This window comes from Meles meles, chromosome 1, assembly GCF_922984935.1.
Source record: "Meles meles chromosome 1, mMelMel3.1 paternal haplotype, whole genome shotgun sequence".
NCBI classification, from domain to species: domain Eukaryota; kingdom Metazoa; phylum Chordata; class Mammalia; order Carnivora; family Mustelidae; genus Meles; species Meles meles.
The window spans coordinates 181,428,238-181,451,386 of record NC_060066.1 but is presented as its reverse complement, the minus strand read 5'-3'; the positions used below and the strand labels follow the sequence as shown (position 1 = coordinate 181,451,386).

The window sequence follows — 23,149 nt, the reverse complement described above, 5'->3', positions numbered from 1 at the left end:
ATCTGTATTAAGTGATAGGAGCTGAATACTTTAAGCATTTCCCACAACACAAATCTTTTTTTTTTAAGATTTTATTTATTTATTTGACAGAGATCACAAGTAGGCAGAGAGGCAGGCAGAGAGAGAGGAGGAAGCAGGCTCCCTTCTGAGCAGAGAGCCCGATGTGGGGCTGGATCCCAGGACCCTAGGATCATGACCTGAGCCCAAAGTCTTCACCCACTGAGCCACCCAGGCGCACCCACAACACAAATCCTAATGCACAGTATGTAGTGAATAAAAAAAACTTAACAAAACCTGTAATACATATAAGCACTAGAAATTTTTAAATCTTCCCAAAGATAACATTAGTACTCTAAATTGATGAAATACTAAAACTCAGCAATATCTATGTGTATGTGTATGTAAACTATTTATTTCATTCAAACAAATGATCTAAAACAACACAAAGGTTGTACATACTATTACGAGCCTATTTAGATAAAATTATATGCATATATTTCTGTGCCTGTATGGTGATAAGGCTGTCTGGAAAAATGCTCAGATGATTTTTACCTTTTTCTCTGAACTTTGATATACTGTTGTAATTAATTAGTATGTAATTTTTAAAATAAAACCAAGCTGAAGGGCGCCTGGGTGGCTCAGTGGTTTAAGCCGCTGCCTTCGGCTAAGGTCATGATCTCGGGGTCCTGGGATCGAGTCCCACATCGGGCTCTCTGCTCGGCAGGGAACCTGCTTCCCTCTCACTCTCTCTGCCTGCCTCTCTGCTTACTTGTGATCTCTCTCTGTCAAATAAATAAATGAAATCTTTAAAAAAAAAAAAAAACCAAGCTGTTTAAGCTACTTTAAAATATAATTCTTTTTGAATCCTCCACAGTAATGGAATTAATAATAATCCCTCCCACCTCATTCAGAAACACAGTGAATCACATTTGGGAAGTAAATATTGAAGTCCTAAGAATAGGCAGCTACATAAATTAGAAGACAGTTTTAATTTTAGAAAGGCATCTTTTTTTTTTTTTTTTTTTTAATTTATTTGACAGAGAGAAATCACAACTAGGCAGAGAGGCAGGCAGAGAGAGAGGAGGAAGCAGGCTCTCCGCAGAGCAGAGAGCCCGACGTGGGGCTCGATCCCAGGACCCTGGGATCATGACCTGAGCAGAAGGCAGAGGCTTTAACCCACTGAGCCACCCAGGTGCCCCTAGAAAGGCATCTTATACACTCAAACAAAGGCCATGAAATAACTTATTAAATTAAAGATGATTGGAGAGGGGTGCCTGGGTGGCTCAGTGGGTTAAGCCTCAGCCTTCAGCTCAGGTCATGATCTCAGGATCCTGGGATCGAGCCCTGCATTTGGCTCTCTGCTCAGCAAGGAGCCTGCCTCCCCCTCTCTCTCTGCCTGCCTCTCTGCCTACTTGTGATCTCTGTCAAATAAATAAAATATTTTTTTAAAAAAATGTTTGGAGGGCGCCTGGGTGGCTCAGTGGGTTAAAGCCTCTGCCTTCGGCTCAGGTCATGATCCCAGGGTCCTGGGATCGAGCCCCACATCGGGCTCTCTGCTCCGCGGGGAGCCTGCTTCCTCCTCTCTCTCTGCCTGCCTCTCTGCCTAGTTGTGATTTCTCTCTGTCAAATAAATAAAATGTTAAAAAAAAAATGTTTGGAGAACTACCAATATTTAGCATAGTATCAAATTTACATTATTTCATATGATTATTAAAAAGTATTTAATTTAACTTACAACACAGCAATCTGGGTTTTTTTTTTAGAAATCACTCATTTGTCATATCTACTCTAAATGTAATTTTGGGGGGAAAAAAACACTTAACAGTGTAGTGTAGAACTAAGAAATTACAACACAAGGATTTATTCAATTAACCGTTATATCATTTACTGAAAAATTCTGCCAATGAAACACAACTACTCTACGTTGGCTTCCAGAATCTCCCATGTTCCTGCATATACATTTTCAATTCCCTATAATCAAGCTTTGTTAAAAAAAAATTTTTTTAATAAAATGCCAAATACCTTCCTCTGTTGCTTTTTCAACAAGCTCCAGGATTATACCACAGCAACTAAGACTCAAAAATTAATTTTATGTTGGGGCGCCTGGGTGGCTCAGTCGGTTAAGCATCTGCCTTCCGCTCAGGTCATGATCCCAGAGTCCTGGGATCATGCCCCGCATCAGGATCCCTGCTTAGTGAGGAGTTTGCTTCTCCCTCTGCCTCTCCTCCTGGCTTGCGAAAATCCCTTTAAAGAAACAATTTAATTTTATGTTGAAAAAATTAATGTGTGGTATTTCTTTGTTCTAAGGGTAGAAAGTCAATTGAATTGTCTACAATAACGTATCTCACAAAGATTAACTTAAAATGGATATTGTCTCTCAAACCAAAATCCACTGAACAGTTTCACAGTCTATCAGAAGTGTGAAAGCCTCTCTTGCTGCAGCTCTGCTGACTGCTACACTTCTTATGGAAATAGTTCAGTCTGTTCTCATAAGATAGAATGATATTTCATATTATTATATTCCATAACCCCAAAAGAATCACAAACGCACAAAAGTATAATTAAAAGGATATAAACATGATCTAAGGGGCTTTGTGAGAATGAACATTAACCAATACTATATCTAGAAAAAAGCTGAGGGAATACTGTATGGAGCATTAAATCACTGTAACCAATTTTCGGTTATTAAGAGTAATTCAACAAATACACTTCAAAAGTTATTTAACCTACTGGCTAGCAATTATGTTAGCAAAATCTTACACAATTATTTGGAAATCCAATGGTATCTATAATCTTTTCATAAAGGCAAAAGATATTAGAGGGGGCGCCTGGGTGGCTCAGTGAGTTAAGCCTCTGCCTTCGGCTCAGGTCATGATCTCAGGGTCCTGGGATCGAGCCCCGCATCGGGCTCTCTGCTCAGTGGGGAGCCTGTTTCTCCCTCTCTCTCTGCCTGCCTCTCTGCCTACTTGTGACCTCTCTCTCTGTCAAATAAATAAATAAAATATTTTAAAAAAAAAAAGAATGCTCATAGGTGTAGACTCAGATATAATGTTCAAAAAAAAAAAGAAAAAGAAAGAAAGAAAAGATGATCCATTCAATGATTGAGCCAAAATGTAGCTCAAATGGTTGTGATGCTGGACCAACAGGATCCTGTTCAGGTTCTGCTCATATACTTTGTTTTGACCATATCTGTTGACAGATATTAATAATTGTATTTTCCTTCCCCCAAAATTAATCTGCTCAAAAAAAGAAGACAAAATTCAGTTGTAAATAAGTAGCAAATATGTTGGCTAAAGGGAACAGAATATAACTGAAGAAGTGAGTGCCAATTTGGTACTCCAAATATACTCTTAGAGCAGTGAGCTAAAAACAAAATATATTATTAAAAAATGAAATATTTTACTATTCAGAAAACTGAAAAAAATGCTAATGTACAGTTCTGCAGCAAATTCACCAGATATGATCTTAGAAAATTCACTATTATATCAGTCCAGAACTGTATATTTTAACAAGGCCCTTCAGGTACATTATCTCCTACAGCTGAACTCTGGGGGAAACTATCCTCCCATAAAAGGAGCTACAAAAACTGCTGCACATTTTTTTCTCCCACAATGTGACCTTATAACCTTTCTAGAATCACAGGGTTTGGAGCAGTTAGCAAAAGAGCCACATATTTAGATTACAACTGCCATCCAAATCATTCTTAAAGTTAGTTTTATAGGGGCACCTGTTTGGCTCAGTTGGTTAAGCACCTGCCTTCGGCTCAGATCATGATGCCAGGGTCCTGGGATCGAGCCCCCCCATCAGGCTCCCTGTTCTGCAGGAAGCCTGCTTCTCCCTCTCCCACACTGCTTGTGTTCCCTCTCTCACTGTCTCTCTCTCTGTCAAATAAATAAAATCTTTTTTAAAAAAAAGTTAGTTTTATAAACCACTCCTCAGTAAAACTTTCAAATGTTCTGCCTCTTTTCATCCTCTGTAAAAACCTATTGCTTTCTAACAAATTCTGTAACACAAGAAAGACTGAGAATATTTAAATTGCTATGGGTAAATCATAAAGCCAAATAAAGATAAAGTGAATAAAATCAATAACATATTCTCCATTTATGAAGTTACCTGTTTGATTCTTCTATCTACACTGCAAAGTGAATTATTTCCTTGTATTAAAATTATAACCATCCAATTTATATGAATACATAATAGGTCTGTGATTATATGAATTTAATGTATTGGGCTCAACAGTAGAGTTACGGTTCTAGTACAACACCACCTAGTTTTTTTTAAAAGGTCTGCACATTAAATATGTGATATAATATAGAAGGCAAGATTGTGTGTTATTAAAGGCAATAAAGATTTGTCATGCGGGGCGCCTGGGTGGCTCAGTGGTTTAAGCCGCTGCCTTCGGCTCAGGTCATGATCTCAGGGTCCTGGGATCGAGTCCCACATCGGGCTCTCTGCTCGGCAGGGAGCCTGCTTCCCTCTCACTCTCTCTGCCTGCCTCTCTGCCTACTTGTGATCTCTCTCTGTCAAATAAATAAATAAAATCTTAAAAAAAAAAAAAAAAGATTTGTCATGCACTATATAAAATCTATGCCTGAATTTTCTTGTTTATGGACAGCAAAGGGAACATAATTTCAATATATACTGTCTTCGTTTAACTGACTTTTTCCCCCTTCTCAATCACTCTTTGGATTTAAACTGCTTGTTTTATTTTTCACTATATATATAATTGAATATAGCATAATGATTAAGATCTTAAACCCAGGCATCAGATTGCCTGGGTTCTAACCTCAGCTCCACCACTTAACCAGTTATGGGAACTTTCATGAGCTGCTTATGTGGGCCTTATATCCTCATCTGTAAAATTGGGATCATACCAGTACATACCTCAGAAGACTGGGGTTTTTTGTTTTGTTTTGTTTTGTTTTTTTTTTTAATAAACATATAATGTATTTTTATCCCCAAGGGTACAGGTCTGTGAATCGCCAGATTTACACACTTCACAGCACTCATCATAGCACATACCCTCCCCAATGTCCATAACCCCACCCCCTCTCCCGACCTCCCTCCCCCCAGCAACCCTCAGTTTGTTTTGTGAGATTAAGAGTTACTTATGGTTTGTCTCCCTCCTGATCCCATCTTGTTTCATTTATTAGAAGATTGTTTTAAGAGTTAAATTAAGGGGCACCTGTCTGGCACAGTTGGCCAAGCATCTGACTCTTGATTTTGGCTCAAGTCATGATCTCAGGGTCATAAGATCAAGTACCACATGGGCTCTACACACTGGTCGTGGAGCCTACTTAAGAGTCTCTCTCTGCTCGCCCCCTCCGATGTGGCCCCTGCATGCATTCTCTCTTTAAAAAAAAAAAAAAAAGAGTTAACTTAAAACATCTTGAAGACCTAGCACAGTGCTAGTACACAGTAAATGTTCACTGTGTATTAGCTATTAATATTGTTGTTGTTGCCACTGTTAGGCAAAAAAGTGAGATTACATTAAATGCCAATATTCACAAAACTAAAAAATTAGAAGACTGGGGTGCCTGGGTGGCTCAGTCATTTGCCTGACTCTTGATTTCATCTCAGGTCATAATCTCAGGGTCGTGAGATTGAGCCCTGTGTTGGGCTCCATGCTGGGTGTGGAGCCTGCTTAGGATTCTCTCTATCCCCCTCCCTCAGCCCCTCCTCCCAGCTCACACACTCTTGTGCTATCTCTCTAGAGAGGGAGGGGAAAATAGATACATATGTAAGTTAGAAGACTATAAATTCATACATCCAGGAAAGACACAAAAACTTAAAATTTAGGGTTGCCTGGGTGGTTCAGTCAGTTAAGTGCCTGCCTTTAGCTCAGGTCATGATCCCAGAGTCCTGAGATCAAGCCCCAATCATGCTCTCTACTCAGTGGGGAGCCTGCTTCTCCCTCTCCCTCTGCCATTCCCCGTGCTTGTGCTTGTACTCTCTCTCTGCCAAATAAACAAAATCTTTTAAAAATTTAGCTTATAATTTGAATAAGAAATAACCAACTATTACTTAAAATGAATGATGAGTTTGTACTGTTGATAAATTAACCTTTAAAATAAACATGAGCTCTCTGGGCTCAGACCTAGTTTGCGGTGACATGGCTAAACGGACCAAGAAGGTCGGAATCGTGGGCAAATACAGGACCCATTATGGTGCCTCCCTCAGGAAGATGGTGAAGAAGACTGAGATGAGCCAGCACACCAAGTACACTTGCTCCTTCTGTGGCAAAACCAAGATGAAAAGATGAGCTGTGGGGATCTGGCATTGCGGCTCCCACATGAAAACCGTCGTTGGTGGTGCCTGGATCTACAACACCACGTCTGCTGTCACAGTAAAGTCTGCCATCAGAAGACTGAAGGGGTTGAAAGACCAGTAGAAGCGCCACCGTTTGAAACATTGCTAGCCTATAATAAACGGGTTAATTTATGTAATAAATAAATAAATAAAAACAAAATGAACATGAAATGAAACTAAAACATTAACAAGTAATTCTTTTTCAAATATCTTTGGAGATTTGAATTATAAGCTAAGAAACAAAAAAATATTCTTTTTTTTTAATTGAATCAACTATAGTTGACACACAATGTTACATTCATTTCAGGTGTACAACACAGTAGTTTGATTAAGTCTATACATCATGCTATGCTTAGCACAAGCATAGCTGCCATCTGTCCCCATACAATGTTACTGCAATACCTCTGACTATATTCCTCATGCTCTATTTTTTATTTCCACGACTACAAAAAATATTCTCTTGAGCAGCTCAAAGTAACTAGATAATGGGGAAGCACTTATTATTAAATAAAATTCATACAAGATTAATTATCGTATTTCTTTTTATGTTGAAACAATCTCACACTTGCAAAAAAGCTGCAAGTACATTTCAAAGAATTTTTTGGAGGGAGGAACACATTTTTCCCAGCTTTACTGAAGTATGATTGACTAATAAAAATTCTATATATTTAAGCAGCATAAAATGTGATTTTTTAAGATGTACAATATGATTTAATATATATATACATTGTGAAATGCTTGCCATTTTCAAGTTAATTAATATATTCATCACATCATATAATTACCATTTGTATACATGTATATGAGGGGTAAGAACACTTAAGACCATTCCAGACTTCAAGCTCTATTACAAAGCTGTCATCATCAAGACAGTATGGTACTGGCACAAAAACAGACACATAGATCAATGGAATAGAATAGAAAGCCCAGAAATAGACCCTCAACTCTATGGCCAACTAATCTTTGACAAAGCAGGAAAGAATGTCCAATGGAAAAAAGACAGTCTCTTCAACAAATGGTGCTGGGAAAATTGGATAGCCACATGCAGAAACATGAAACTGGACCATTTCCTTACACCACACATGAAAATTAGATTCAAAATGGATGAAGGACCTCAATGTGAGACAGGAATCCATCAAACTCTTTGAGGAGAACACAGGCAGCAACCTCTTTGACCTCAGCTGCAGCAACTTCTTCCTAGGAACATCGCCAAAGGCAAGGGAAGCAAGGGCAAAAATGAACTACTGGGACTTCATCAAGATCAAAAGCTTCTGCACAGCAAAGGAAACAGTCAATAAAACCAAAAGACAACTGACAGAATGGGAGAAGATATTTGCAAATGACGTATCGATAAAGGGCTAGTATCCAAAATCTATAAAGAACTTATTAAACTCAACACCCAAAGAACAAATATTCCAATCAAGAAATGGGTAGAAGACATGAACAGACATTTCTGCAAAGAAGACATCCAGATGGCCAACAGACACATGAAAAAGTGCTCCACATCACTCGACCTCAGGGAAATACAAATCAAAACCACAATGAGATACCACCTCACCCAGTCAGATTGGCTAAAATTAACAAGTTAGGGAATGACTGATGCTGAGGAGGATGCGAAGAAGGGGGAACCCTCCTACACTCTTGGTGGGAATGCAAGCTGGTGCAGTCACTCTGGAAAACAGTATGGATGTTCCTCAAAATGTTGAAAATACAGCTACCCTACAACCCAGCAATCGCACTACTGGATATTTACCCTAAAGATAAAAACGTAGTGATCCAAAGGGGGACGTGCACCCGAATGTTTATAGCAGCAACGTCCACACTAGCCTAACTAGCCAAAGAACTTAGATGTCCATCAACAGATGAATGGATAAAGAAGATGTGGTATATATATACAATAGAATACTATGCAGCCATCAAAAGAAATGAAATCTTGCCATTTGCAACGATGTGGATGGAACTAGAGGGTGTTATGCTGAGCAAAATAAGTCAATCAGAGAAAGACAATTATCATATGATCTCTCTGATATGAGGAATTTGAGAGGCAGGGGGAGGCAGGGAGGGAAAAAGTGAAACAAGATGGGATCGGGAGGGAGACAAACCATAAGAGACTCCTAATCTCATGAAACAGACTGAGGGTTGCTGGGGGTTGGGGGGTAGGGATAGGGTGGCTGGGTGACAGACATTGGGGAGGGATTATGCTATGGTGAGTGCCATGAAATGTGTAAGCCCAATGATTCACAGACCTGTACCCCTGGGGCAAATAACACATTATACGTTAATTTTTTTTAAAAAAGAAGCATTTCCAAGTTCACTGAAAAGCAAGAAATCTCCCTTAGTCCAATGCATTCTATGGAACTAACAACACTGAGTTTTGTGACCTGCAAAAATAAGGACCACACGTTCCAGATTGGAAAGAAAAAAAATGATCTCTACTGACAGAACTAATAAATGAGTTCAACAAGGTTGGTACAAGATCTATTTATATAAAAATCAATTATATTTAAACACACTAGCAATGAATAACCTAGAAATGAAATCAAGAAAACAATTCCACTGGGGCGCCTGGTTAGTTCAGTCAGTTAAGCGTCTGCCTTTGGCTCAGGTCATGATCCTGGGATCCTGGGATTGAGCCCCACATGGGGCTTCCCTGCCCACTTGTCCTTCTCTCTCTGCCTCCCCCTACCCCCGCTCATGTGCTCTCTCTCTCAAATAAATAAAAAATATTTTAAAAAAATAATTCCATTTATAATAGCATAAAAAAGAATAAAATACTTAGGAATAAATTCAACCAAGAAAGTATGGGATTTGTACTGTTCTGAGTATAAAACATTTTTGAAAGAAGTTAAAGAGGACCCAAGTAAATGGGAAAAGATCCAGTGTTCATGAATCAGAAGACCAGACACTGTTAAAATGGTATGGTAGACAGAATAATGCCCTCAACTCAAATATGTCCATGTCCACGTCCTAATCCCCAGAATCTGGTAAAAGAGACTATGCAGATATGATTAAATTAAGGTTCTTAAAATGTGCAGATTATCCAGGTGTCTGGGTGGCTCAGTCAGTTAAGCGTCTGCCTTCAGCTAAGGTCATGATCCCAGTGTCCCAGGATCAAGCCCCACATAGGGCTCCTTGCTCAGCGGAGAGCCTGCTTCTATCCCTCCCCCTGCTCTAGTGTGTGCAGGTGCTTGCTCGCTCTCTCTCTCTCTCTCTCTTCCCCCCTTCCCCCCCTTCCTCTCAAATAAATAAATAAAATCTTTTTTTTTTTTTTAATGTGCAGATTATCTGAGTGGGCCCAATGTAATCACAGAATCCTTGTAATAGGGAGGCAAGAGGCTTAAAGTCAGAGGCAGAGGTTGGAAGCAGAGGTTGCAGTGATACGCTATGAAAATGGAGGAAAGAGTCATGAGCCAAGGAATGTAGGTGGCTTTTAGAAGCTGGAAAAAGCCATGGAAAGTGATTTCCCCCTAGAACCTCCAGATGGGACACAACTCCACTAACATCTTTTTCTTTTAATTGAAGTATAATTAACATACAATGTTACAATAGTTTCAGGTATACAACACATTGATTCAACAATTCTATTCATTACTCAAAGTTCACTACAATAAGTATAGTCACCGTCTGTCACCATATAATATTATTACAATATTACTATGTTCCCTATAATTTTCATCTCCATGATTTATTTATTTTATAACTGGAAGTCTGTAACTCTTAATCCCCTTTATCTATTTTGCCTATCCCTCCATATACCTCCCCTCTGGCAACTACCAGTTTGTTCTCTGTATTTAAGAATCTGTTTGGGGGGCGCCTGGGTGGCTCAGTGGGTTAAAGCCTCTGCCTTCGGCTCAGGTCATGATCCCAGGGTTCTGGGATCGAGCCCCGCATCAGGCTCTCTGCTCTGCGGACAGCCTGCTTCCTCCTCTCTCTCTCTGCCTGCCTCTCTGCCTACTTGTGATCTCTGTCTGTCAAATAAATAAATAAAATCTTTAAAAAAAAAAAAAAAAGAATCTGTTTGGTATGTTGTTTGTTTTGTTTTTTAGATTCCACATATCAGTGAAATCATTTGGTATTTTTCTTTGACTTATTTCATGTAACATAATCTCCTCTAGGTCCATCCATGTTGCAAAAGGCAAGACTGCATTTTTTATGGATGAATAATATTCTATTTTATATATTTACTACATCTTTTTCATCCATTTATCTATCAATGGACACTTGACCAACAACTTGATTTTTGCCTAACAAGACAAATTTCATATTTCTAACCTCCAGAACTATAAATTATTAAAACTGTGTTGCCTTAAGCCAATATAGTTTGTGGTATTTGTTAAGCAGCAACAGACAACTAATACAAATGACAATACCACTTACACAAATATATCTACAGATTCAACACAATCCCAATTAAAATCCCAGCTGACTTTTTGCAAAAATTGACAAGCTGATCCTAATATTCATATGAAAACTTAAAGGAACCAGAACAGTTGAAACAATCTTGAAAAACAAGAAAACCAGTAACCAAAACAGTATGGTATAACATAAAAACAGACCAATGGAACTGAATCGAGAAGCCAGAAATAAACCCACGCATATATGGTCAACTAATATTTGACAAGGGAGCCAAACATATTCAATGGGGAAAGGACAGTCTCTTTAATAATGGTGTTGGGAAAACTGGCTATTCACATGCAAAAGAAAAACTGGATACCTATCTTATACCACTTACAAAAATTAACTCAAAATGAATTAAAGAAATTACACATAAGACCCAAACCCATAAAACTCCTAGAGGAAAATACAGGGAGGGTCACCTGGGTGGTTCAGTCAGTTAAGCATCTAACTCTTGATCTCGGCTCGGGTCATGAGTTCAAGCCCCACAATGGGCTCCACACTGGGCATAGAGCCTACTTTAAAAAAGAAAAAAAGGAGTGACTGGGTGGCTCAGAGGGTTGGAGCCTCTGCCTTTAGCTCAGGTCACGATCTCAGGGTCTTAGGATGGAGTCCTGCATAGGGTTCCCTGCTCAGCAGGGAGTCTGCTTCCCTCTCTGTCTCTACCTGCCTCTCTGCCTACTTGTGACCTCTCCTCTATCAAATAAATAAATAAATAATCTTTAAAAAAATAAATAAAAAAGAAAAATATATTTATTTATTTATGGAAAAAGCTCTTTGACATAGTTCTTGGCATGATCTTTTGGATACCAAAAATACAAACACAAAAGCAAAAATAAGTAAACTAAAATGCTCTGCACAGCAAAAGAAAATCAACAAAATGAAAAGGCAACCTATAGAATAGGACAGAATATTTGCAAACTATGTATCAGATAAGCTGTTAATATCCAAAATATATAAGGAGCTCATACACCTGAATAGCAGAAAAACACACAATCCAGTTTTTTTTAAAAAGATTTTATTTATTTATGTGACAGAGATTACAAGTAGGCAGAGAGGCAGGCAGAGAGAGAAGGGAAAGCAGGCTCCTCGCAGAGCAAAGAGCCGGATGCGGGGCTCGATCCCAGGACCCTGGGATCATGACCTGAGCCGAAGGCAGAGGCTTTAACCCACTGAGCCACCCAGGTGCCCCAACAATCCAGTTTTTAAAAAATGGGGAGAGGAAATGAACAGACATGTTCCAATGAAGACACACAAACGACCAAAAGTACATGAAAAAGAGCTCAACTTCATCAGGGAAATGTAAATCAAAATCACCATGAGATATCATCTCACATCTGCTAGAATGGCTATTATCAAGAAGTGCCTGAGTGCCTCAGTCAGTTAAGTGGCTGTCTTCAGCTCAGGTCATGATTTTAGGGTCCTGGAATCGAGCCCTGCATCAAGTTCCTTGCTTGGCAAGGAGCCTGCTTCTCCCTCTACCTCTCCCTCATGCTCGCTCGCACTCTCTCTCTCAAATAAATAAAATCTTTTTTAAATTAAAAAAAAAAAAAAAGGAATGGCTAGGGGTGCCTGGGTGGCTCAGTTGGTTAAGGGTTAAGCCTTCAGCTCAGGTCATCATCTCAGGATTCTGGGACCAAGCCCCTCATCGGGCTTCCCTGCTCAGTGGAGAGATTGCTTCTCCCTCACCCTTTGCCTGCTGCTCTGCCTACTTGTGCTCTCTCTCTGTCAAACAAATAAATAAAATCTTTATAAATAAGTAAATAAATAAATAAAAGAACAGCTATTATTTAAAAGAGAGAGAGAGACATAACAAATGCTATCAAGGATATGGAAAAAGGAAACTCTGGTGCACCACTGGTAAGAATGTAAATTGGTATAGCCTCTAGGAGAACAGTATGAAGGTTCACTAAAAAATTAGAAACTGAACTACCTACTATCTGACCCAGCAATCCTACTTCTGGAACTCAGAGGAATGAAATCACTATCTGAAAGAAATATCTGCTCTCCCATGTTCACTGCAGCATTTTACAGTAGCCAAGATGTGGAAACAACCTAAGTGTCCATCAAGGTATGAATGAATAAAGAAAATGTGGTCTGTGTACCTATATATGAAAGAATATCGTTCAGTCATAAATAAAGGAAATCCTACCATGTGTGACAACATGGGCCATGAGGGCATTATTTTAGGTAAAATAAGTCAGACAGAAAAAGACAAATACTGTATGATCTCACTTTTTTTTTTTTAAGTTTATTTCTTTTTTTAAAGTAACCTCTACACCCAATGTGGGGCTCAAACTTATGACCCTGAGATCAAGAGTCACATACTCTTCTGACTGAGCCATCCAGGCACCCCTGTGTGATCTCACTTTTATATGGAATCTAAAAACAGCAAACTCATAGAAGGGTGTCTTACTGGCTCAGTCAGTAGAGCATGCATGCAGCTTTTGGTCTCGGAGTTGTGTGTTTGAGCCCCACATTGGGTGTAGAGATTACTTAAAAATAAAATCTTTAAGTAAGATAAATAAAAAATAAAAATACCAAACCGTAGAAACAGAAAACAGAATGGTACTTCCTAAGGGCTCAGGTGGGGGACATGGGGAAATCAGTCAAAGGCTACAAACCTTCAGTTATAAGATGAATAAGTTCCAGGAATCTAATGTACATCATGATGATCATAGTTAAACAATATTGTACAGTATATTTGAAAGTTGTTATGATAGTACAGCTTTAATGTTCTCACCATCACAATAACAAAATGTTAATTGGGTGAGGTAAAGTATGTGTTAACTAACTCCACTGTGGTAAATGCTTTGCAATATACATGTGTAACAAATCAGCACATTGTACACCTTAAATTTGCACTGTAGTATATGTCAATTATCTCAGTAAAACTGCAAAAAGAAAAAGAACAAAGTAGGAAACTCAAACTTCTCAATTTGAAAACTTACATGGAGCAACAGTAATCAAGACAGTGTATTACTGGCATAAAGACAGACACACAGATTAACAGAATAGAACTAAGAGTCCAGAAATAAACCCATCTACAGTCAACTAATTTTCAACAGGAGGGCCAAAGCTATTTTTTTAAATTTTTTTTATTTTTAAATGTTTTATTTATTTGACAGAGAGAAATCACAACCAGGCAGAGAGGCAGGCAGAGAGAGAGGAGGAAGCAGGCTCCCTGCGGAGCAGAGAGCCCGATGTGGGGCTTGATCCCAGGACCCTGGGATCATGACCTGAGCCGAAGGCAGAGGCTTTAACCCGCTGAGCCACCCAGGCGGCCCGGGCCAAAGCTATTCAATGGAGAAAGAACAGTCTTTTATACAAATGAAGCTGGGACAACTGGATAGCCACACACAAAAAGAATGAAGTTCAAAACCTTTCCAACACCATATATAAAAATCAACTCAAAGTGGAGCTAAAACTGTAAAACTCTTCAAGGAAAACATAGGAGTAAATCTTCATGACCTTGTGTTAAGCAATGGTTTCTTAGACATGCTATCAAAAACTAAGCAACAAAAGAAAAAAAAAGGTAAACTATATATCATCAAAATTAAAATTTTTTGTGGTTCAAAAAGTATTACCAGTAAACTGAAAAGATAACTCAAAAAAATAGGGAGGGACACTTGGGTGGTACAGTCGGTTAAGCATCAGACTCTTGGTTTCAGCTCAGGTCGTGATTTCAGTGATCTCAGGGTAGTGAGACTGAGATGTGCATGGGGCTCTGCACTCAGCAGGGAGTCTCCCTGAAGATCTCCCTCCCTCCTCTTTCCCCCTCCCTCCCCCTCCCTCAGGCATAAATCTTTTAAAAAAAGGAAAAAAAAAAAACCAGTAAAGTACGTTTGCATATCTGAAAAGGGACTAGTATCTATAAAATAAGTAATAAACTCTTACAACTCAACAATAAAAAGACAAATAATCCACTTTAAAACTGGGCAAGGTGCCAGAGTAGCCCAGTTGGTTAAGCATCTGACTTTGGCTCAGGTCATGATCTCAGAATCCTGGGATCAAGCCCCAGTGTCAGGCTCCCTGCTCAACAGGGAGTCTGCTTATCCCTCCTCCTCTTCTTCTCCCCCTACTCATGCTCTCTCTCTTTCTCTCACTCTCAAATAAATAAAATCTCTTAAAAAATAAAATAAAAATAAGCAAAGAATCTGAATAGTCATTTCCCAAAGAAAATATACCAATGATCATTAAGCACATGAAAGGGTACTGAACATCGTTTGTCATCAGGGAAATGAAAAGCAAATCTAAACCAGCCACAATGGAATACTGCTCCACCTCCACTTGATAGCGATAATAAAAAAAGATATGATAATAACAAGTGTTGCAAAGATATAGAGAAGCTAGAACCCTCATATATTGCTGGTGGGATTGTAAAATGGTAGTCCACTTAGGAAAACAGCTTGGCAGTCCCTCAAAAAGTTAAACATACAGTTATCATATGACCCAACAATTCTATTCCCAAGAGAAATTAAAACATGTCCACACAAAAGTTTATACATGAATGTACACGGCACCATTATAACAAAAAGGGAAACTCAAAAATATAACAACTGGGGACTTGGCTGACTCAGTGCAGCATGTGACTCTTGATCTCGGGGTTGTAAGCTTAAGTCCTGAGTTGGATGTAGAGATTACTTAAAAATTAAATCTTAAAAAAAAAAAAAAGTATAACAACTAGTGAATAGATAACCAGAATATAGTATATCCATGTGATGGAGTATTATTTGGCCATAAAAAGGAATGAAATACTGATCCATGTTACAACACATATGAACCTTGAAAACCTTATGCTGAGTTAAAGAAGCCAGTCATAAAAAACTACACATTATATAATTCTATTTATATGATATCTCCACAACAGGCATAGGAGATAGAAAGTAGTATTTGTTTAGGGCTAGGGGTGAGGTGGGGATTGGAAAGTGATATTAAAGGGTATAGAGTTTTTTTCTGAGATGATAAAAATATTCTAAAATTGACTGGTGATGGCAGCCCACATCACAAAATATACTAAAAACCATTTAATTTAATTTAATTTTACACTTTAAATAGGTGAATCGTGGGGCTCATGGGTGGCTCAGTCAGTTAAGTATCTGCCTTTGGTTCAGGTTATGATCCCAGCGTCCTGGGATCAAGCCCTGTGTCAGGCTTCCTGCTCAGCAGAGTCTGCTTCTCCATTTCCCTCTGCCTGCTGCTCTGCCTACTTGTGGTCTCTATCTCTCCATCAAATAAATAAATAAAATCTTTTTTAAAATTTTAAAATAAAATAAATGGTTAGTCATGTGGTATGTGAATTATATCTTACTAAAAGTGTGAAGGAAAAAAAGACAGAAAGCCTGCTGTGAGAGCCCCCAGTTCCAAAATACTGAGTCTTCTCAAGGACACTGCTGACACTTTTGTCTTCAAGGCCTCATCAGGCACCCATGAGGCTTAAAGCTTCCTTACTAAGGTTAGCAATGCTACTTGTTACTTACTAGTTGCCTTCCTTATCACAAGTTAGCAATGTGATCTTGTCTTGATGGTTCGCTAAAAATGGCATGTTTATCATAAGGCTATAAAACTGCAGTAAATTATACTCCAACTCCTCCATAATTTTTCAATTCTAATCTGTAAGTAAATAGGTAATGGGGAGTAGGTGTTAGAAAAGCACTCACTACTAAATAAAGTTCTAAATAAAATGATGCTAAAATACTAGAAATAAAAACTTAAGATTTTGGTTGTGTGAGTTCTTTTGTTGCTAATTATCCTGACAATATATTAATAATATGTGCAAGGGACAACACAAGAGGTGACAATCTATAAACCTCTGCAATTAGCACCCTGATACTATATCAAAGAAACATTAATAAAGTAAATTCAATGTAATATTTGATCTGTAAAACCAAAATAACAGACCTGATTTTAATCACATAATATGCTACCTTAGCAACATATGGTATTTATGAAATAAAATAGAGTCACCAACACGAAGAAAAGTAGCATAAAGGAACAGATGACATTTAGCCCCTGGATTGTCACTGGGGTATCTCTTGGTATTTCCCTGCCCAACTGTGACGATAAATGAGCAAGTACAGTGGTCAAGGCCTTAAAAAGGCATGGTAACAAGGCTCACACCCTTCACTCATGATAGTCACCCATCTGATATGCCATCTAGACAAGTGGAGATATTGGCCAAGAATCTAGAATGGAGATTAGAGGGAGACAGTAAGTATCAGTGTGATCTAGGGACAAGCTGTAGTGGCAGTGGTTGTAATTCATTAGTCCACTAACCTTACTATTGTGAGTTCTCAGAAAAAGAAGCCAAACAGAATGCCAAGAAGTTGTTCCCACACAGTGTGAATTCACTACATGAAACGAATACAAGAGGTACAAGGAGTGCAGTGACCAGACACTCCCTTCAAGACCAAGGCATTCATTCCTCTAACTGCCTGGAGTGTTCCTCCAACTCCAGGATCCTAGCAGCTCACAACTAAATCCTCCTCAACAAACTTCCCTCAACCAAAGCATCAGGGATTAAGTTCTCTGAAAGCAGGCACTGAGATGGGAGTTTAAGATGCAAGATACTTAACAGAAATCAATACCTATGAAGGAAAGGCAGCAGAAGCAGGACTAAGAAGTCAAACTACAATGCAGGCCTGACAATCAGGTACAGCTCTCACAGCAAGTACTGCTTCTCAGGGAGCTCCATTTTATTATTATTTTTTTAAAAGATTTTATTTATTCATTTGACAGACAGAGATCACAAGTAGGCAGAGAGGCAGGCAGAGAGAGAGGAAAGGAAGCAGGCTCCCTGCTGAGCAGAAAGCCCCGACGTGGGGCTCGATCCCAGGACCCTGAGATCATGACCTGAGCCGAAGGCAGAGGCTTTAACCTACTGAGCCACCCAGGCACCCCTCCATTTTAGACTAAAATAACTGGACCTTTTTACCCAGCCTTGTTTGGCATTTGCAAGCTGTCCCTAGAAAATTGTGATCTTAGGTAAAGCAGCTCTCTGTAGCTGTAGGCAAATCTGAACCAGGTGACAGGTGGAAACCATCTGCTGAAAGCACTCCCCAAAGATGGAAAGGGAAACTAGTTTCATCTCATCTTTACCACAGAAACTGCCCCATCGAAGGTTATGCCCCCTCCCCTCAGGTCAGCCCACATCCAATTCCAAATAACTCTTAAATATCATACTAGCTCCAGAGATCCCAAAAGGATTGACTAAAGTCTCTGAGGCAATTCCATTAGTTCAGTCTCTCTGCCCTCCAAATCTTGCATCCCTTACTCCATTACAAGTGTGGCTCCTCAGTAAACATCCTGCAAGCCAATCTCCAGCTCAGAGTCTGCTTCCCAGGAAATATAATCTAAAAAAAACCAATTCCATAAAGTAGCTATAGCTTCTCTGTTCAGTAACCTCTTAGGATATTACTTCATTTCAGCAAGCGCAAATCATTAAAATTCAGCTGTCTGTAGTATAATAATACCAAGCCATCATCCTATTGAAACAAACAAACAAAAAAGTAACTTAATACAGCAGCATTAGAAAGGAGTAGAAAAAGATGAATATGTCAGAGATATGGAAACCGAAATATTTAACTAGTAGAAGTAGCAATAGTAGAGCCATGTTAATCTTTAGGAAAATAAACTATTCTATTCATAATCTGAAAATGGGTAGAATAAAAAAAGTTATTAACTCACATTCACCCATATTACATACATCAGGGCTCAAAGGCAACTGAAGAATTAATCACAGAATTTTTATCAAATAAAGCAGATTCTTCTACATAAACAATTAGTGGTTCCTTACTTTGGAACCACTTGAACTTACTTGAGTCATGGATCCCCTTGAGGGATATTATGAACAATGAAAGTTACCAACCGTCTTCTTCGAAAATGTCCATATCTAGGGGCACCTGGGTGGCTCAGTCAGTTAAGCATCTGACTTAATTTTGGCTCAGGTTGTGATTTCAGGGTCGTGGGAGCCAGCCTTGCTTTGGGCTCCACGCTCAATGGGGAGTCTGCTTGATATTCTCTCTCTCCCTCTCCATTTGCCCTTCCACCCCCGCACTCTCTCTAAAAAAAAATTTAAAGATTTTATTTGTCAGAGAGACAAGGGTGCGGGGGGCACAAGCAGGAGGAGCAACAGACAAAGGAAGAAGCAGGCTCCCCTCTGAGCAAGGAGCCCAATGTGGGACTCAATCCCAGTACCCTGGGATCATGACTTGAGCCAAAAGCAGACAGACACTTAATTGACTGAGCCACCCAGGTGTCCCAAATAGATAAACTTTAAAAAGCCAGGGGCGGGGGGGGGGGGGGGGATTTTCCATAACCATTTGTAAAATCTAAAAAGAATTCATGGATCTCTAAAAGCTATTTATAGATGCCCAGTTAAGAATCCCCTGACCTAAACGAGGTTTATAAAAAGAAAGATAACATTTCTCTAAATCATGTTAACTTAAAAGGCTAAAAATGGTTAACAAAAAAAAGCAACAAAAAATCACATTATCTATTACTTATTTTAATTATATTATATAAGAAATACACAAATAGGTTGTCATCATAAAATGATTCAAGCAATACAGATTAACTAAATTTCCTCTTGGTCACCACTCATTCCCCTTCCTCTTGACAGAGATAACTTAACAGTTCTGTTCAAATCCTTTTAAATTTGTCAATGCTTTTTCAAAAACTTACATACCTATTAAAATGTAGAGAATTATTTTGGGTAAATACATTAAGAACTAGCATTTAAAAACAACAAAGGGGGGGCGCCTGGGTGGCTCAGTGGGTTAAAGCCTCTGCCTTCGGCTCGGGTCATGATCCCAGAGTCCTGGGATCGAGCCCCGCATGGGGCTCTCTGCTCGGCTGGGAGCCTGCTTCCTCCTCTTTCTCTCTGCCTACTTGTAATTTCTGTCTTTCAAATAAATAAATAAAATCTTTAAAAAAAAATAAAATAAAATAAAAAAATAAAAATAAAAACAACAAAGGGGGTGCCTGGGTGGCTCAATCCCTTAAGCGTCCTCTTGATTTTGACTCAGGTCAAGATCTCAAAGTCATGGGATCCAGCCCTGTATTGGCCTCCACACTCAGTTGGGGAGGCTGCTTGAGATTTTCTCTCTCCCTCTCCCTTTGCCCCGTGCTCACTCTCAAATAAATGAATAAAGTTTTTAAAAAATAAAAAATAATTTAAAAAAATAAAACAACAAAAGGATAGATACTGGTGATTTTCCTAACATCAGCAAATTTTAGTATTACTGAGCTTAATGACTTTTCATGTAACTCTTTCCTGAATCCAGTCTGTTTAAATCGATTTGACCCACAAGTTTCAAACATGATTTGAAACAAGGTACTGTATAAGTCAATCAATATATCAATTTAAACAACACTACTGGGGAGCCTGGGTGGCTCAGTGGGTTAAGCCTCTGCCTTCAGCTCAGGTCATGATCTCAGGGTCTCTGGGATCGAGCCCCGTATCGGGCTCTCTGCTTGGCAGGGAGCCTGCTTCCTCCCCTCTCTGGCTGCTGCTCTGCCTACTTGTAATCTCTCTCTCTCTCTCTCTCTATCTGTAAAAAAAAAGAAAAAAAAAAAATTTTAAACAACACTACTAAGCACATTCTATGTAAATCACTGTACTAAATGCTATGGAGCAATGGTTCCCAAACATTTAAACCTGGACAGCTTATCAAAAATAGAAATTCCTGGATCCCATTCCAATCTTACTTAACTATAATTTCCAAGGATGGAAGCACACAATCTGTATTTTACCAAAGCTCCTCAAGTGATTTGAGTAAAGTGTAAAGCAGCCAGTGCTAGAAATCACTATTATGAAAGCCATAGGGGGCACCTGGGTGGCTCAGTCAGTCAGCCACTCTTGGGGCTCCTGGGTGGTTCAGTCATTAAGTGTTTGCCTTCAGCTCAGGTCATGATCCCAGGGTCCTAGGATGGAAGCCCACCTCAGGCTCCCTGCTCAGCAGGAAGCCTGCTTCTCCCTCTCCCACTGCTCCTGCTTGTGTTCCCTCTCTCTCTCTCTCTGTCAAATAAATAAAATATTAAGAAAGAAATAAAGAAACCTACCCTTGATTTGATTCAGGTCATGATCTCAGGGTTGTGCAATTGAGCCCCACAATGGGCTCTGCACTCAGTATGGAGTCTGCTTGAGATTCTTCTCCCTTTCCTTCCTCCTTCTTCCTCTACCCTGACTAATGCATGTAAATGCACGTTCTCTCAGTAAATAAATAGATAAAATCTTGACGGGAAAAAAAAGGAAGTTATAGAAATGAACAAGATAATGTTTGTAATTCATTTCCACAAAGACCTCTTAAAAGGTCATTTTGGAACCTACTAGGTGTGGTGCTAGATGCTAAATATAATGCAGGATACAGTCCTTGACATGGAAGCGCCTGCAGACTGAAAGGCAAGATAACACCTGTCACAATTAAAACACAGACTGAAAATGGAAAGTGTTGTCTGTCCCCTCACTAACATGTATGCTTCATGAAAAGAGGAACTTTGTTTTATTCACTGCCATGTCTCCAATGGCTACACCAGAGCCTAGAATATAATAGGTACTCAAACAATTGCTGATCAATGCATAGGACTAAAGTGGAAGGTGTTTAATTTCAACTAAGTAGATACGGAAATGGCACTTTTTAGAAGAGAGATACAGAGTCTGCTTCTCCCTCTGTCTCTCTGTTCTATCAAATAAATAAAATCTTTAAAACAAAAAATAGAGGTATAGACTATTAGGAGGCAGGAAAGGAGAAAAGAAAGAGAACTAAGATTCACAATACCCCTAAAATGTGTAAGAAATTCCAAGCTGACTTTGAATACTCTAACACATTTAACTGTGATATAAATCTTCTGAGACAGTATTGCATCTCCATTTTATAGATGAAGAAACTGAAGCACAAAGAGGTTAAGTAACTTGTCATCCAAGTTTACATATCTGAAAAGCAGCACAATGTCTTCCAGGTTCACCCATGTTGTATCTATCAGGATTTTCTTCTTTTTTAAGGCTACATAATATTCCATGCTATGTCTATACCACATTTTGTTTATTCATTAATCTGTCGATGGACACTTGGGTTGCTTCCACCTTTGGCTATTGAGACTAATGCTGCTGTTAAACATGAGTGCACAAACATCTATTCAAGTTCCTACATTCAGTTCTTTTGGTATATACCCAGAAGTGGAATTGTTGGATCATATGATAATTTTATGTTTAATTTTTTGAGAAACAGTCATTCCACTTTCTACAGCATCTGCACTCCTTTATACTCCTAATAGTGATGCACAAGGTTTCCATTTCTCCATATGCTCACTAACACTTGTTATTTTCTGTGTTTGGTTTTCTTTATATATGCTATCCTAATGGATATGAAGGGATGTCCCTTACGGTTCTCATTTGCATTTCCCTAATAATTGGTGATGTTAAGTATCTTCACATGTGCTTATGGATCACTTGCTTACTTTCTTTGGAGAAGTATTTATTCAACTCCTTTGCCCATTGTTTTTGTTGTTGAGTTGTAGGAGTTCTTAATATATTCTGTACATTTGGGGTGCTTGGGTGACTCAATGCGGTGACAAGTCCCGCACTGGACTCCCTGCTCCTCATGGAGTCTCTCCCTCCCTCTGACCTTCCCCCATCTCATGCTGTCTCTCATTTTCTCTCTCAAATAAATAAATAAAGTCTTAAAATACATACATATGTATATTGTGCGTGTGTATATATATACATATATACGTGTGTGTGTATATATACATATATATGTATATATGTGTGTATATATATACATATATATGTATATATGTGTGTGTGTATATATATATTCTGGACGTTAATCCTTTACCAGACATGTTGATTTTCAGTGGCTAGTACAGTAACAATTTAGAAATATCTAACAGGCAAATATATATGCTGATCTTGAATTCCAGAGGAAGAAACACCATAGATTTAAGTTATATTATTTGCACAATGACATTTATAAAGTGCTTCTGCATATATTAGTTTATTTAAAATCTCACAAGGGCGCCTGGGTGGCTCAGTGGGTTAAGCCGCTGCCTTCAGCTCAGGTCATGATCTCAGGGTCCTGGGATCGAGTCCCACATCGGGCTCTCCGCTCAGCGGAGAGCCTGCTTCCCTTCCTCTCTCTCTGCCTGCCTCTCTTGTGATTTCTCTCTGTCAAATAAATAAATAAAATCTTTAAAAAAAAAAAATAAAATAAAATCTCACAAAAATCCTGACACTTTTACATCTGAGAAAACCAAGGCAGAGGGGCGCCTGGGTGGCTCAGTCGTTAAGCGTCTGCCTTCAGCTCAGGTCATGATCTCAGGGTCCTGGGATTAGCCCACATCGGGCTCCCTGCTTGACAGGAAGCCTGCTTCTCCCTCTCCCACCCCACCCCACTGCTTGTGTTCCCGCTCTTGCTGTGTCTCTCTCTCTGTCAAATAAATAAAT

The 23,149-nt window shown here is 39.0% G+C and overlaps 1 protein-coding gene and 1 pseudogene across 2 annotated transcripts in view; one reads left to right on the top strand and one right to left on the bottom strand.

The window, feature by feature from the left end:
* The window catches only part of ZSWIM5 (zinc finger SWIM-type containing 5), a 214,023-nt gene that overhangs the window by 177,043 nt on the left and 13,831 nt on the right, over positions 1-23,149 (bottom strand). The gene's annotated exons all lie outside the window — the stretch shown is intronic.
* On the top strand, positions 6,113-6,391 carry LOC123953227 (annotated as a pseudogene).